Source organism: Hyperolius riggenbachi, chromosome 4 (assembly GCF_040937935.1).
Source record: "Hyperolius riggenbachi isolate aHypRig1 chromosome 4, aHypRig1.pri, whole genome shotgun sequence".
Lineage (NCBI taxonomy): Eukaryota > Metazoa > Chordata > Amphibia > Anura > Hyperoliidae > Hyperolius > Hyperolius riggenbachi.
The window spans coordinates 20,363,571-20,381,198 of record NC_090649.1 but is presented as its reverse complement, the minus strand read 5'-3'; the positions used below and the strand labels follow the sequence as shown (position 1 = coordinate 20,381,198).

General features: G+C 46.9%; 1 pseudogene; it reads left to right on the top strand.

Annotated features, from left to right (window-relative positions):
• The first annotated feature begins 16,615 nt into the window (after window positions 1-16,615).
• Window positions 16,616-16,728, top strand: LOC137505832 (U2 spliceosomal RNA; annotated as a pseudogene).
• The last annotated feature ends 900 nt before the right edge of the window (window positions 16,729-17,628 follow it).

The following is a 17,628-nucleotide window of genomic DNA, read 5'->3' as shown; positions in this document are numbered from 1 at the left end:
ATTTACTGATCATAGAGGGTTATGGGTGGAGGCGTCATTTGGGGAGAAAATACACTTTGGGAAGGGAACATGGAAAATTAATGTCTCCTTGTTGGATGATGAAAGTATATCAAAGGAGTTTTCTAGGAGGTGGGCGCAATGGAGTAAGGATGTTGATAAATTTAAAGATATCCTTGCTTGGTGGGACTGGGTAAAAATTAAAGTTGCTAAATTTTACAGAGGATGTAGTCATCAGAAGGCGGTAGAGGGTAGGAGGAGGGAGGAAGAGATTAATATCAGATTGCAGACTTTGTATAGATTTAGGAACTTGGGTTATGATGTGGAAAAGGAAATTAGTGAAGTTAGGAGTGAAAGGAGTAAATTGCTGGAGGAGGAGAGAGGGAAAATAATTATGTATAGAACTAAAATTGAAAATTTGGAAGAAAACGAAAAATGCACACGTTATTTCTTTAAGAAGGCATTTCAAGGGAAAAACCTCATTTTGTCGGTTTTGGATGGAGGTGTGGAAGCTATGGGAGGTAAAGTTATGGATGTGGTGAGAAAGTTTTATGGTGAATTGTATAGTTGTAAGAGTGTGTGTAGTGATGAGGAAATGGAGGAGTATCTGGATTGTTTGGGTGAGGGTTTGAGTGAGGCGGATGGGGGTGTGCTTGAAAGAGTGTTGGGTGAGGATGAAATTTTTGAGGCGGTAAAAAGGATGCCCGCAAATAAGACGCCTGGAAAAGATGGTCTCTCGAGAGAATTTTTTGTGCGTATGTGGGGGATTATTAAGGATGAGTTTGTTAAAGTTATTGTATTCTGTTTTTCACATGGGTGTCTGGCCCCGTCAATGAGGGAGGGGGTAATTACCTTGTTGTATAAAAAAGGTGATAAAAGGGAGATTAAAAATTGGCGCCCTATAACATTAAATACAGATTACAAAGTGTTGGCTAAGATAATTGCCAATAGTATAAAAGTTGTGATAGAGGATGTTATATGTGAAGCGCAAACTTGTGCAGTGCCTGGACGCCGCATCTCAGATAATTTAGTCCTATTAAGAGATGTTATCCATTACTGTAAAAGTAACAATTGTGCGTTAATCTTAGAATCAGTTGATATGGAGAAGGCATACGACCGTGTCAGCCATGGTTTCTTTTTAAGGTTCTTTGCTAAGATGGGGTTTCCTGCTGGGATATTAAAATTGATTAAGGGATTGTATACTGACATCTCTAGCCAGGTGATTGTGAATGGTCACCTGAGTGATAGCTTTGCAGTAGAATCTGGAGTGAGGCAGGGGTGCCCCCTGTCCCCGTTGGTATTTATATGCATTATTGAACCTTTATTAAGGTCAGTACAAAAAGAGATGAAATCTAAGGGTATTATGATTCCGGGTAGTGGGGGGCAGTATTTAATAATAATGTCATACATGGATGATGTGTGTTTTGTATGCTCGTCACAGGGTGATGTTAGGAGTATGAATGGCCAGTTGGAGAGATATTGTAGAGTGTCAGGGATGAGTGTGAATTGGGGGAAGTGTAGGGTGTGTAGTTTGGGGAAGGATGTGGAGATTGATGTTGAGAGAGTAGAGAATGTGAGGGAGGTAGAAGTGTTGGGAAGAACGTTTGATTCTAGTCTGAAAGGAAAAAGCTCATATCAACAATTATTGTTAAAAATTAAGAAAAAATTAGACTTCTGGAATTTGAGACGCCTCTCGTTTAAAGGGAAAATTAGTGGTCAAGGCTGTAATCTATCCTCTGATATTATATACGGCTAGGGTGATTCCACCCACAAAGAATTTGTTGAAAAAGGTTAAAAGGATGCTGTTTTTGTTTTTTTGGAGCTCCAGGATGGAGAGGTGTGGGAGGGAGAAGATAGAAAAAAAAAAAGTAATTTTTGGAGGTTTTGGTTTACCTGAGTTGGAGCTTTTTATAAATTTACATTATTGGGTTAATTTGATACATATTTTACAATTGAATAATATGGTATGTTGTATGACAACCTTTCTTTTTGGGTGGTATCTTATAAGTTGGGGGTTAATGGTTAAGGATCTGACTAGGCCTATGGCTATGGTGTCTGGACAGTTTTATTTGTGTTTAAAAGTTTTTTATGATAAATATGAGTTAAAGAATCTGGGGCTACTATGTAAGGATAAAATTAAACTGAAGGGATGGTTACAGAGGAATATGGTGGCTAAGTCTTTCTTTTTTGAACAATAAACAAATTGACGAAACTTGGAAAAAATTTCTATATAAGGGTGTGACGGGCTTGCAGACAGACGTCACGTGGATGACATTTACAGGATGTCTTCCTACAAGAGAATTCCTAAAAAGAAGGGACATTGTAAGGAAAGATGAGTGTCCCAGGGAGGGATGTGGTGGTTGTGAGGATACGTACTATCTATTCTGGGGATGCAGGTTTGCGCAGGAAGTCCGATGTGGGCTGAAACTATTTCTGGCTGAAATTTTTAAATTTAGGTCATTTTCTTTCTTGATGATGTTGACTGGCTGGTGTGTGGATGCTGAGGATAAGGAGAGAAAGAGGTTAGTGTGGATAGTGAGTGTATTGTATAAATCAGTATTGTGGGATGTACGGAATGTTTTGGTATTTAAGAAAGAGGATATGAATATAAGAGATACTAAAAAAAATTTGTTAGCCAGAATGTATATAGTATATATGTTTAACAGAAAACAATATGGGAAAAGTAAAGCTGATAAAATGTGGCAACCAATTAGATGGAAATATTTTGTTTAGTTTATTTTTATTGCATTTTGATTTTTGTCCAATTATTAAAAAAAAAAAAAGAAAAAAAAGAAAAAAAAAAGAATTTATTAAAGTACTTACCGGAGATGATGTTTCGGACGGACCAATTCTTGTCTTGGAATGTTGTAGTGATGTTCCTGTAAGAAAAACAAAGGTTCGATTACTGACCGGTGTAAAAAAAAAAAAAAAAAAAAAAAAAAAAAAAAAAAAATCGCTTCTCGGCCTTTTGGCAAAGATCAAATTGGTCTTTGCCAGAGGTGATCCCAGGTTCTCCTTGTGGGGGCCTGGGGTAACAAGAAGGGATGGCGTCCTCGAGTGGTGGCGGAGATGGTGGAGGAGAACCATACGTGAGGAAGCTAAAGAATACCCTACGATTCCTGGTAGAGCCAGATAGAACGAAGGAGATGGGAGCAAAGATGTTTGTCGACCTGGTGCTGTGTCGTGTGCTTGGAGTGGAGGAGACCGGGGACGTATTCGCGATCCAGGACTTCCCCAACAAAGGTATGTACGACATAGTTACATAGTTACATAGTTATTTTGGTTGAAAAAAGACATACGTCCATCGAGTTCAACCAGTATAAAGTACAACACCAGCCTGCTCCCTCACATATCCCTGTTGATCCAGAGGAAGGCAAAAAAACCCTTACAAGGCATGGTCCAATTAGCCCCTAAAGGGAAAAATTCCTTCCCGACTCCAGATGGCAATCAGATAAAATCCCTGGATCAACATCATTAGGCATTACCTAGTAATTGTAGCCATGGATGTCTTTCAACGCAAGGAAAGCATCTAAGCCCCCTTTAAATGCAGGTATAGAGTTTGCCATAACGACTTCCTGTGGCAATGCATTCCACATCTTAATCACTCTTACTGTAAAGAACCCTTTCCTAAATAAATGGCTAAAACATTTTTCCTCCATGCGCAGATCATGTCCTCTAGTCCTTTAAGGCCTAGGGACAAAAAGCTCATCCGCCAAGGTATTATATTGCCCTCTGATGTATTAATACATGTTAATTAGATCCCCTCTAAGGCGTCTTTTCTCTAGACTAAATAAACCCAGTTTATCTAACCTTTCTCGATAAGTGAGACCTTCCATCCCACGCATCAATTTTGTTGCTCGTCTCTGCACCTGCTCTAAAACTGCAATATCTTTTTTGTAATGTGGTGCCCAGAACTGAATTCCATATTCCAGATGTGGCCTTACTAGAGAGTTAAACAGGGGCAATATTATGCTAGCATCTCGAGTTTTTATTTCCCTTTTAATGCATCCCAAAATTTTGTTAGCTTTAGCTGCAGCTGCTTGGCATTGAGTACGATTATTTAACTTGTTGTCAATGAGTACTCCTAAGTCCTTCTCCAAGTTTGATGTCCCCAACTGTATTCCATTTATTTTGTATGGTGCTAGACCATTAGTACGTCCAAAATGCATGACCTTACATTTGTCAACATTGAATTTCATCTGCCATGTATGTGACCATATAGCCATCCTATCCAGATCCTGTTGCAATATGACACTATCTTCCTGAGAGTTAATGATTCTGCACAATTTTGTATCATCTGCAAAAATAGCAACATTGCTCACTACTGCATCTACTAGGTCATTAATAAATAAATTGAAGAGCACTGGACCCAGAACAGACCCCTGTGGGACCCCACTGCTAACAGTCTCCCATTTTGAGTATGATCCATTGACCACAACTCTTTGTTTTCTGTCCATTAGCCAGTTCCCTATCCATGAACACAGACTCTTCCCCAGTCCTTGCATCCTCAACTTTTGCACCAGACTTTTGTGGGGAACAGTGTCGAAGGCCTTTGCAAAGTCCAAGTATATCACATCTACAGCATTCCCAATATCCATATTAGCATTCACTACCTCATAAAAGCTGAGCATGTTAGTCAAACAGGACCTGTCTTTAGTAAACCCATGTTGATGCTGAGAAATAAGATTATTTTTTACTATGAAGTCATGTATAGTATCTCTTAGTAACCCCTCAAATAGTTTGCATACAACTGATGTTAAACTTACAGGTCTATAATTTCCTGGATCAGATTTTTTGCCCTTCTTAAATAATGGGAAAACGTGGGCTGTACGCCAATCCACTGGGACTCTGCTAGTTGCAAGAGAGTCACAAAAGATAAGATAAAGGGGTTTATCTATAACTGAACTTAATTCCCTTAGGACCCGAGGATGCATGCCATCCGGGCCAGGTGCCTTGTCTATTTTTAATTTATTTAGTCTTGCCTTCACTTCTTCCTGCGTTAAGTATTTAATATTACAGTTAGAAGATTGAGACTCTTCCGCCTCTGTAGTTTGCAACAGTGCTGTTTCTTTTGTGAAGACAGAAGCAAAGAAAGCATTTAATAACTCTGCCTTACCTTGGTCATCCACCATTGAGTTCCCATCCTCATCCTTTAGGAGTCCTATACAGTCAACCTTTCTTTTTTTAGAGTTAATGTACTTGTAAAACTTTTTTGGGTTAGATTTGATATCCTTAGCGATTTGTTTTTCAGCTTCAATCTTTGCCTGCCTAATTTCCTTTTTACAATTTTTATTGCACTCCTTATAATTGCTATAGTGAAGATGCTGCTTTAAAGGTCTTGTCTGATTTCCAGAAATGCCAGCACGAATGTGTTAAGCTGTTTCAGAAAGTTTTCTCGCTGTTTAGTGAAAAGGCAAGAATAATAACTGTACACCTGTACAATCCGCATGTGGAGCCGGAGTTTGTGAGGGTATGGCTGAGGAAGTACTGCGAGGTGGTGGAATCCCCAGAGAGTGGTTAACCACAAGGGGTGGTACCGGAGCAAGCTGAGGTTCAGTGTGAGATTTAAGAAAAGTGGAATGGACCTTGTACACCCCCCTCCTGTGTTCTCTATCGCAGGGGAGAAGGGTTATATTACCTACCCTGGACAACCTACCTACTGCAGGAACTGTGGCCTGATCGGGCATGTAACAAGTGGATGTGACTTTGCTAAGCAATGCAGGAGGTGCAGGAAGCCTGCTCACACTGGAGCCTGCACTGTACCTAAGGTCTGTGATCTGTGTGGCATAGCTGGCCACCTTGCCAGAGACTGAGCAGATGAAGGGGCAGAGGGTCTATACCTATGCTGGCGTGGTGAGCTCTAGAGGGAGGCGCTAGGAGAGTAGGCCTATCGAAATGGAAGGTGACAGGGCGCAGGCTGCTCCCCAGTGTCCTCCTGTGAGTGAAGCTACTGCTAGTGCTGATGACCCGAAGCCGCAGCGCTTGAGAAAGCAGAGCGGGGCTGGAAGAGGAGCTGGAGCTGTGCCAGCAGCCGCTGGGGAGAGGAGTGCGTGTGTCTCTGCAGCTAATGATATGCACGCTGCTCAGTCTCCCCCTGCTGATGTGTCCGGCGCGAGTGCCGGGGAAAGTAACAATGTGTCTCCTCCTGAGGCTTCCTGTGTGGTCCCCCAGCAGCTCGAAGAATGTAACAACTTGCCAGCTCCCCCGGCTGAGTGTACGCCGCCAGATGCGGGCGGTGGAGGAGGCGGGGGGCGTGGCCTAATCCCGGAGAAGAGCGCTGGAGAGCTGGCTGAGCCCTGTAGTCCCACGGACATGGATTGCTCCGTTGTGGGGGACGAGCAGAGCAAGGCTGGCTCTCTGCAGTCGGCAGACGCGGTGGTGGCAGCAAAGAGCCATATCCCTCTGCAGAGTGTCAGTGGAGGATCCTTCCTCCAGACCAGACATCACAAAGACCCAGATGTGTCCGATGCAACCTGTCTGGCTGCAGCTATTAGCAGCGCAGACGGAGAGTAACAGCAGCAGCAATAATAAGGCTATAGAAGGTCACGTCGTACAGGGGGAGGGGGAAGGCAGAAGACAGCCTAGTGATGTCACCCACAGAGCAGGACAGCTGGTGTGGGAAGAAGAGCCTAACGGCTCTGGGCTTTCAAAAGAATTTGGAGGGAAAGGAGATGAGTCCCACTGCTCTGAGTCGGATAGGGACAGCCTCCTAACGGTTGGTTCCCCAGTTGGCCTGGGGGAGGAGCTGGATCCGAACAGAGCAGAGGGGGACGACACTGATTGTCTGCCAGATGCCCAGCAGCTGTTTGAAGAACATGACACTGAAGGAGGTAGTGAGGAGTCTGAGGAGGACCCTTACCACAGTAAAAAGGCCAGGCTGGAAGATTCCTTTTCTGAAGATGACATGCAGATGGACACTGACTCTCCGGTGGCGTCCCCCTGCGGGTTAGGGGAGCCAGTGCGGCAGGTTGGTTCCTGGCCGGACATGGGCGCCGGGTGCCAGTCAGTAGAGATGGAAGAGGAGGCGGATGGCTTCCCGAAAGCAAAAACAAAGAAAAAAAGCACTAAGACGAGAACCAGTGAAGGGGCCAGTAGGCCAGAGACCAGGTCACAGAAAAGAAAATAGGGATGGAGGGCACTGTTAGGTCTTTTCTCACTCTGTTGGTGATGGGTTTGTCCCTCTTGTCGGTAAATGTGAGGGGTATCGGCTCCTCATATCGCCGGGCTGCGGTCTTGCAGGACTTACAGAAATTCAAGACTCTGGCGAGTGGATGGCGGACGCGGGGCACTGCCATCTGGTCTCCAGCTTGCCAGAGTAAGAACGAGGGGGGTCGGTGTGATGTTCAGTAATGCCGGTATATCCGTGAAGGAGTGGGAGGTGGTTATACCGGGGAGGTTATTGAAGGTGGAGTTTGAGTATCGGAACTCCCGGTACCGTCTGTTTAATGGTTACGCTCCTGCTGACAAGAAAGAGAGGGAAAATTTTTTAGAGACCTTAAGAATGTACCTTCCCGGCCGCATTAACACCATAGTGGCCGGTGACTTTAATTGTTTTAGAGCGGTTGAGGATGGAGTGGGGTTAGCGGATCCTAAATTAGATATGACTAGTGGGATCCTCAACCAGATAGGGATTATGCCCTGCAAGACGCAGCACTGGTGGCTGACAATGGGGACAAAGACTTTACTTATTTCTCTGATAAGGGCACAAGCAAGTCATGGATTGATTATTTCTTTCTCTCTAGGTATATGGTGGTGCATTCTATCTCGTATCACCCTAACACATTTTCTGATCACGTTTGCATTTTGTGTTCCCTAGGAGAGCAGGCGAGAGTGTCGTTTGGGAGGGGCGTCTGGAAGTTGAATGTGAGTCTGTTGGATGAGCCGGATTGCAAGGAGAAGTTTCAAGTGGTATGTAAGAAGTGGGTATGGAAACGGAAGTATTTTGAGGATGTGTTAGAATGGTGGGACTGGTTCAAAAGGAAAGTGGCTGATTTCTTTAAATGGTTTGCGCATAAAAAGAGTCGGGAACGGAAGGAGGAGGAGGAGAGATGGTGTGTAAGAATCCAGTATTTGTTGAAGCTGAAAGAGTGGGGACGAGAGGTGGAGGAGGAGTTAGAGGAGGCGAGAGAGCAGAAGCGAAAGTTGTTGGTGGAGAGGGGTAAAAGTGGGTTTTTTTGGCGAAAGTGAGAGAGTTAGAGGAAGGTGAGACATGTTCCCGGTTTTTTTTCAAACAAGCCTGTACGGGGAAAGATGTGTGGCAGTCGGTGATGTCTGGGGAGAAAGAGGTAGTGGGGGATGACGTGGTGAAGGAGGTGCGGAAGTTTTATGTTGATCTGTATGGTAAGGATCTGGGAGCGTCTGAGCGGGAGATGGAGGAGTATTGTGGAGTGATTGCTGCACCTCAGTCAAATTCACTTGTGCTCCAATTGGAGGGAGCAATTTGCATGGAGGAGGTCTGGGCGACTGTAAGCACCATGCAGACTGGGAAGACCCCTGGAAAGGATGGCCTCCCAGTCGAATTTTACAAATGGGCCTGGTCGGAAATCGGAAATTGCGTGGTAGAGGTGATCCAGGAGATATTTTCTTCTGGACGATTAGCGAACTCGATGAAGGAGGGAGTCATCACTTTTTCCACAAAAAAGGAGACAAGCGCGAGATCAGGAACTGGTGGCCAATTTCGCTATTGGATGTCGACTATAAGTTGGCGGCGAAGTTTGTCGCTGGTAGATTGAGGAGTGTGATATCAGGTCTAGTCGGTGAGAGTCAAACGTGCGGTGCCGTGTCGGCGAAGCTCAGATAACCTGGTGTTACTGAGGGACATGATTTATCATGCCAGAAATAACAACTTGCCGATCATCGTCGAGGGGATAGATCTGGAGAAGGCGTTTGAAGAGAAAGGAGTGTGATACCCTGTCAAAGTGTTGGCGAGGATGGGCGTGCCGGGTGGACTATTGAGGGTCATCAAGAGCTTCTACCACGAAGCGTCGAGTCAGGTTCTGGTGAACGGACATCTGTCTGATAAGAAAAAGACACAGAGAGCCCAATATGGTGTAGTATGCTCAGGACAATAGTGAATAATGTAATGTGAGAAGGTTATACTCACAAACAAGGGTTACCGCTGAGGCAACCACTGTGTATGCAGGTGAGGAGATTAGACCTGTCCTCACTCAGGGTTAAGAAGTCGCTCTCTGTAGATAGACGAAAGGTAGGGGTGGGTCCCCCTTCCACCAAGGGTGGACACTATAATGACTTTGATGAACAGAGGCGCCAGCAGAATAAAAACATTAAAAGTTTTAAAATATGCTGGGGAGGCAGTGGTAGACTTACCTCCGAAAGCAGACTAGACTACTTGTCTGACAAACACTTTATTAGTACCCCAATAGATGCAACGCGTTTCGCAGGACCAAGCCCGCTTAATCAGGCAATAGAACAGGGGACAAAACAGTAGCTCTCAGGTAGCACGTATAGCGCCTCTGTCATCTGTGAGGCTTTTCCAGTCCTGTCTGGTGTCAGACAGGGGTGTCCGTTGTCGCCCTTGGCCTTCATCTGTGTGATGGAGCCTCTGTTGCTGCAGATTCAAAAGGATAAGGTGGTGAGAGGTTTTGTGGTGCCTGGGAGTGGTGGAAGTCAGGTGAAGTGTCTGGCGTATATGGACGATGTGTCATTGATTGGGAGTTCGCAAGTGGATGTGGACAGAATGAATTTGCATGTGAAGATTTTTTGTAGTGCGACTGGGATGGCTGTGAACTGGGGGAAGACCCAGTTGGCGTCTCTGGGTAAGAATGTGCCGGTGAAGGTGAGTGATGTGGAGGTGGGAGAGGAAGTGAAGGTGTTGGAAGTGGTGTTTGATGCGGCCTTGAAAGGAGAGAAGACGTTGGGAGGTGTGAAGGAAAGTGTGGAGAGAAAGTTGAATATGTGGAAGTTGCGAAAGTTGTCTTTTACAGGCAAGGTGTTGGTGGTGAAGGCAGTGGTCCTCCCTTTACTGCTATATTTTTGTATGATTTTTCCCCCTGGCAAATGGTGGTTGCGAAAGGTGCAGAGGTTGTTTGTGTTTTTCTGGGGATCCAAAATGGAAAAGGTGGCACGGGTGACGGTACACAAGAGTGTGGTTCTAGGTGGTTGGGATTTCCCTGATATTGATGGTTTTCTTTCTAGGCACTATTTGGTGAGTGTGCACAAGGTTCTGATGGCAGGAGGTAGGGCATCTGACTTGGTGAGGTATTTAGGGGGTTGGTTGTGGTTTAGGTTAGGGTGGATCCAGAAGGACATGAAAAGGCCAATGGCGTTTACTGTTGCTCCCTTCTACTTGAAAGTCAAACAAATGTGTGAAAAGCTGGGCATACAGGACTTGAGAAATTGTAATAAAAATGACCTGAAGAAACATACAAAAGGAAAAGAAATCGTTACGTATATTAAAGGAAAATCGTGTTCTCAGTCGGAGGAGGTGTGGAAGAGGATGGAGGTGAAAGGACTGTCAAATAGACAAAAAGATGTGTGGTTGATACTGTCTGGCGGATTGCCAACAAGACTTTTCTGTAAAGCAAGAGGGCTCTGTGGATCCGACAGGTGCCCTAGAGACAAGTGTGGTGGGATGGAGGATGTTGAACATGTGTTTTGGGAGTGTGGGTTTGCAAGGGGGGTGTTTGGTAGACTGAGGGATTTTGTGAGGATGGTGACGGGTTGTGAGGGCCTCACTGCATGGAAGGTGATGGGCGGAGTGGAACTTGGTGATAAGGAAAGGGAAAGGAAGGCATGGTTAGTGTTTGGGGTGTTGAAAAAGGTGCTGTGGGATGCCAGGAACATGGTGTTGTTTCAAAAGTTGGAGTGGAGCGAGGAGGATGTGATCAAATTGTTCCTGGCAAGGTTATATACTATTTTCTTGTGGGATTCGAAAAGAGATGGTGAAGAGAAAGCTAAGGAGAGGTGGTTGCAGGAAAAATGGAATCTGATGGTGTGAGACAAGTTTATTATTTTTGAAATAAAAAATGATACGAGCCGAATGAGGATTTTAAAACCGTAATGGTCAGATGGATGACATGAAAATGGAGTCCAAGTGATGGCTGAGTTTTTATGGTTTTTATTCTGAGGCTAAAATCGCTTCTCGGCCTTTTGACTAAGATCTATAATTTATATTTGTGGTTTCTTGGTTGGAAGGTGAACCTGGGTCCTCCTAGTGGGGGCCTAGGGGAAACGAGGAGAGGATGGCTTCCTCAGCAGGTGATGGAGGAGGAACGCGGCGATTAAAAACCACGTTACATTTCCTGGTCAAGCCAGAACATAAAAACTTGGTACCAACCCAAAAATTTGTGGACGTGGTGTTGTGCGAAGCTCTGAAGATCAACAGGAGGAATGGGGTCTTTGCCATACAGGATTTCCCGGTGCAGGGTATGTATGATGTGACCTTTTACAGTGAGGATGATGCAGTAAGAGTATTGGAGGAATGCAGAACCAGCAAGGAGGAATGGGCAACAATGTTTTCTTATGTGAAACCGCTGTTTATGGAAAAGGAAAGGATGATATATGCTCATTTGTATAACCCATATGTTGAGCCACATGTTGTGAAATGCTATCTGGAGAGATATCTGGAGTATGTGGGCCGCCCAGAGAAAATCCTGAATCACCTGGGCTGGTACCGGAGCAAATTAAAATTTGAAGTAAGGTTTAAGAGGAGTGAAGGTAGTGGAGGCCTGGTGCACCCCCCACCTGTTTTTTCTATTGGTGGGGAAAGGGGTTATATCACCTACCCGGGCCAGCCAATTGTGTGCAGGAACTGTGGGGATAACGGGCATGTGGATATGCATTGCAGTAAGGAGAAGTTGTGCAGGCAGTGTTACCTGCCAGCTCACCCCGGGAAGCGCTGTACAGCACCCAGTAGATGTGACCTGTGCGGCTCTGATAAGCATCTGGAAAAAGACTGTGAGAAGATGGAGAATACCCGTATGCACACATATGCACATGCTGCTGGCTTTGGGGGGTATCGTGGCAGGGACAGGAGACTTCCCTCTGGTGTGACCGGGGAGGAGAGGTCCTTCTGGAAGGAGCTTGGTAGAGATACGGTGCTGGAGTCTGGCGCGGGTCAGGCTGAGGCCGTCCCTGTCCCTCCCCGTCCCTCTGATAATACTGCCATGCAGGGGAGTGCTGCTGCTGCTGATCCGCTGCCCCAGCGTGTCCCCCCACCGAAGAGACAGCGTGCTGGCTTACTACCTAACCTCCCTGACGCTGCTGGGGCTGCAGATGTTGTGAATAGTGAGCCCGCTGAAGAGAGTGTCACACCTGCTGACGTGGCAGCTTCTAACGCTGCGGGGAAGACTGCTGACGTGGCAGCTGTTGCTGTGCCTGAAGAGGCTGCTGCCACGTCTGCGAGGAGTGAGCAGCCTGTGGCTGGAGAGGTGCCCGAGTCTCCCTCCGGTGTGTCTGGCTCCAGCGCTAATGCTGGATGTGATCTGCCGGCACCGGAGGGAGCTCCCGGTGTGGTCCCAGATGTTCCGGCAGAGACGCAGGAGAAGAGCGCAGCGACCCTCCCCGGGGAGAATGTGCAGCATCAGCCAGCTGCTGAAGAGCGGGGAGGAGGGAGCGCAGAGACAGTAGCCGGAGAGGAAGCTGTAGGTGGGTCTGCTGGGACCGATAGTCCCACAGACTCCCAGCTGATCGCAGCGCTGCCTGAACCAAGCACAACTGACACACAGATACTGCAGGGGCTCGCTGGGACATGTAGTCCCTCTGATACACAGCTGGTGGAGGGGATGGCTGGGAGCAGTGGTGCCACAAAGAGCGGGGAGCCGGCCAATGGCTCGGAAGACTCTAGCCCCGTCCCTAAAATTAAAAATGCACCAGAGGTGCAGAACGTGAGAGTGCCCATAATAAAAGTTACAAAGCTGCCACCAGACACTGGAATAATTAAAAAAAGGTCACATCACACCCTGCGCCGGGGCAGCCCTGAAGATCCGCACAGAGAAGCAGAGAAAAATACTACTGGCCCCAGGGGTTCAAATTTTGGAGGGAAGGTGGAGGAGGATGATAGCCCCGCCTCCTCAGACTCAGAAGCCAGTATCCTACTTACGGTTGCTACAAGGTTACGAAAACAGGTGTAATGGAGGGCACTTTGATGGTTTTTCACCCTTTTTGGCTTTTGGTGATGGGCTTGTCTCTCTTGTCAGTGAGGGGCATTGGCTCCTCATATCACCGAGCTGCAGTTTTGCAGGACCTGGAGAATTTTAGAGTTGACATTTTTTGTTTGCAGGAGTGTGCGTTGGCAGTGGTGCCTGGCTCTGGCGAGTAGATGCGGGGCAATGCCATCTGGTCTCCAGCTTGCCAGAGCAAGAATGAGGGGGTCGGGATATTGTTCAATAATGCTGGTATAACCATGAAGTCATGGGAGGGCGTTATACCAGGGAGGTTATTGAAGGTGGAGTTCGACCACAGGGACTCCCGGTACCGTTTGTTCAATGGCTATGCTCCTGCGGACAAAAAAAGAGAGGGAAACATTTTTAGAAGCTCTTAGAGCGCAGCTCCCTGGTCACATCAATACTATTGTGGCCGGGGACTTTAACTGTATCAGAGCGGTTGAGGATAGAGTGGGGTTAGCTAATTCTAAATTGGATGTGACTAGTGGGATCCTCAGCCAGATTGTTAGGGATTATGGCCTGCAGGATGCGGCATTGGTGGCTGACAATAGAGACAAGGACTTTACGTTCTTCTCAGACAAAGGCACTATAAAATCACGTATTGACTTTTTTCTTTCCATGTATCTTGTGGTTAGCTCTGTCTCTTATCACCCTAACACGTTTTCAGATCACGTGTCCATTTTGTGTACCCTGGGGGAGCAGGCGAGGATGACGTTTGGCAGAGGTGTGTGGAAGTTGAATGTGAGCTTGTTGGATGAACCGGAGTGTGAGGAGAGGTTTCGAATGGAGTGCGCAAGGTGGATGTGGAAGAGAAAGTTTTTTGCCAGTGTGCTAGAATGGTGGGATTGGTTCAAAAGGAAGGTGGCTGTTTTTTTTTCAAAGGATTTGCGTATGAGAAGAGTCAGGAACGCAAGGAGGAGGAAGAAAGGTGCTGTGCAAGGATCCAGTATTTGTTGAAGTTGAGAGAATGGGGTGAGGAAGTGGAGCAGGAGTTGCAGGAAGCGAGAGAGCAGAAGAAGCGATTGTTGATAGAGAGGGGGAAAAAAGTGATTTTTTGGCGAAAGTGCGTGACATGGAGGAGGGAGAGTCGTGTTCCCGGTTCTTTTTCAAACGTGCCTGTACGGGAAAAGGGACAGTGCAGTCAGTGATGTCTGGTGACAGAGAGGTGGTGGGTGATGAGGTGGTGAGTGAGGCAAGAAAGTTTTATGCTGATTTGTATGGAGCGGTTCGGGGAGTGTCTGAAGAGGAAATGGATGAGTATTGTGAGGCGTTGGATGAGAGTTTGTCTGAAGCGGATGGGCAGCAATTGGAGGGCGCAGTTCGCATGGAGGTCTGGGCGACAGTGAGTGCCATGCAGACTGGGAAGACCCCTGGAAAGGATGGTCTTCCGGTCGAATTTTACAGATGGGCCTGGCCAACGATCGGAGAGTGCGTGGTAGAAGTGATCCAGGAGATTTTTTTCTTCTGGACATTTAGCGAAGACGATGAGAGAAGGCGTCATTACCTTGATCCATAAGAAGGGGGAAAGGCGTGACATCAGGAACTGGCGGCCAATTTCGCTATTGAATGTCGACTATAAGTTGGCGGCGAAGTTGGTCGCTGGTAGATTGAGTGTGATATCCTGTGTGGTCGGAGAGAGCCAACGTGTGCGGTTCCGGGTCGGCGAAGCTCAGACAACCATGTGTTGCTGAGGGATATGATCTTTCACGCCAAAAACGACAACATGCCGATCGTCGAGGGGCGTGATTTGGAGAAGGCGTTTGACAGGGTATCACACTCCTTTCTCTTCAGGGTAATGGCGAGAATGGGCGTGCCGGGTGGACTTCTGAGAGTCATCAAGAGCTTCTATCATGAAGCGTCGAGCCAGATATTGGTGAACGGGCACCTGTCCGAGGCTTTTCCGGTTCTGTCTGGTGTCAGACAGGGGTGTCCGTTGTCGCCCATGGCCTTTGTGTGATGGAGCCTCTGTTGGTGCATATTTCGAAAGATAAAATGGTGAAAGGTTTTGTGGTGCCTGGGAGTGGTGGAAGTCAGGTGAAGTGTTTGGCGTACATGGACGATGTATCTTTGATTGGGAGTTCACAAGCTGATATTGACAGAATGAATTTGCATGTGAAGGTGTTTTGTGGTGTTGCAGGGATGGCTGTGAACTGGGAGAAGACTCAGTTGACTTCCCTGGGTAAGAGTGCCAGTGAATGTGAAGAATGTGGAGGTGAGGGAGGAAGTGAAGGTGTTGGGTGTGATTTTTGATTCAGAATTGAAAGGTGAGAGGACGCTGGTGGGAGTGCAGGAGAGTATGGAGAGAAAGTTGAATATGTGGCGGTTACGGAAGTTAAGATTTACAGGCAAAGTGGTGGTTGTGAAGGCAGTAATTTTGCCTTTACTGTTGTATTTTTGTATGATTTTTACCCCTAGCAAAAGGTGGTTGCAAAAGGTGCAGAGAATGTTTGTATTCTTCTGGGGTTCCAAAATGGAGAAGGTGGCACGGGTGACGGTTCACAAGAGTGTGGTGTTAGGTGGTTGGGATTTCCCTGAGATAGATGTGTTTCTCTCTTTGCACTACCTGGTGAGTGTGCACAGTCTTGAGTGCAGGAGGAAGGGTGGCAGATTTGGTGAGATATTTAGGTGGGTGGGTATTCACGAGAATAGGGTGGATCACTAAGGACCTGAGGAGACCGGTCTCCTTTTCTGCTGCCCCTTTTTATGAAAAGGTGATGGACATTTATAAAAAAAAAAATGGAACTAAAATCAGCAGGGATGCAAGGATGTGACAAACCTTTTTTGAAGTGATGGATAAAGAGGAAGGAGATAGTAACATACATAAAGGGGATGACAAACGCCCAATCAGAAGCAGCCTGGAAAAGATTCGAGCTAAAGGGGCTAACAGGCAAAAAGATGTTACCTGGCTAGCCTGGACCGCTGGCTTGCCAACAAGGGCTTTCTGTAAATATCGTGGACTGTGTGCAACGGAAAAGTGTCCGAGAGAAAGGTGTGGTGGAGTGGAAGATGTGAATCATGTTTTTTGGGACTTTTTTTTTTAAAAAAAGGTGTGTGCTAGGTTGAGGGGCATGTTTTGGCTGGTGGTGGGCTGTATGGGGCTCACAGGTGAGGAGGTGTTGGTTGGTTTGTCACTGGGGGACAAGGAGAGAGATAGGAGAGGGTGGGTGGTGTGCGCAATCCTGAAAGAAGTGCTGTGGGATGCAAGAAACATTTTGATTTTTCAGAAAAAGGACATTGAAATAGAAGATGTTAAAAAATGGTTTTTGGCAAGGCTTTATGTGGTGTTTTTGTTTGACAAAAAGAGGTGGGGTGAAGGGAAAGCACAGAAAATTTGGAAGCAGGACAAATGGAACACAGTGGTTTGAACAGATTTTATATTAAATGCCGAATGATGATTTTAAGTCATATATAGTCTGATGGAGGACATGTAAATGGATTCCGTGTGACGAGTGGTTTTATGTGATTTTATTCTGAGGCAAAAATAAATAAATAAAATCGCTTCTCGGCCTTTTGGCTAAGATCAAGTGCAGTATCTGTTCTTGAGGTTTTTGGGGGGACCTGGAGGGATGGCACTGTGGCAGGGTGTCCCTTCTTGTCATAACTCCCCAGAGGCTGATTGAATGGATCTATACCATGGTCGAAGCTGAATGGCTGAGGGCTTTGCTTAGGCGTACTGCCCCTGGAAGTGGCGCTCCAGGTGCACCTGAAAAAACCTGGGATGTGGCAGATCCCAGGCGGAAGTAGGGTGCTTTAGTCTGTACTGCCCATATGCATAGCCGACTAACGCAGCTCCCCGGCCTTTTGACTGGGGAGAGTGCGGAATTTTTATCACTCCGGCCGCAAGGTCGGGGCCAGCTTGCTGGCACCGGGGACTTGTCCCCTGGGGACTTCGGTTCCCACCCGGCTCCATCTCGGGGGAGCCACCCGGACCATGTTGCCACATGGCCAGGCCCTTTGGGTAACCACTGGGCACAGTCGGGGTCCTCCAATCCTTCGGGTGTCGGAGGACCCAAGAAACCCCCTGCGCCAAAGGGAAAGGGGGAAGGTTCCCTTCAGGGAACAACCGGAAAGGCCCTGCTGTTTTGTGGGGCCTGGGGCTACTCATGCACGTTTTGTGGGGGTGCTTTAGGGCACTCACGCTTTTTCCATGCATGGGGCTAATAGCCTTGCTTACCTGGGACTCCTGTTGCATGCAACAGGAGCAAAGAAAGAAAAAAAAAAGTCTGTTCTTATCAGAGCTGCAGCTTGGGCCCACAGTTCCCCTGGCGAAAGAGCTAAATGTCCTTTTAAGGGCACATCCAAGGTGGAAAGGGCGGAAGACTCCGAGATCGCCGAGGAAGACGTCGGAGTGAGGACGCCGAGACCAAGCTGAACCCCTGCAAACTCCTAGCAGAGGATCTTCAAAGCTTCGAGCAAGTTGGGGAGCAGCAGTCCCGACGAGACCTCTACGACCTCAACATCGGCAGACCTCCGGAGACTCGCCCACGAAGACGAGAAGTAAAGATGG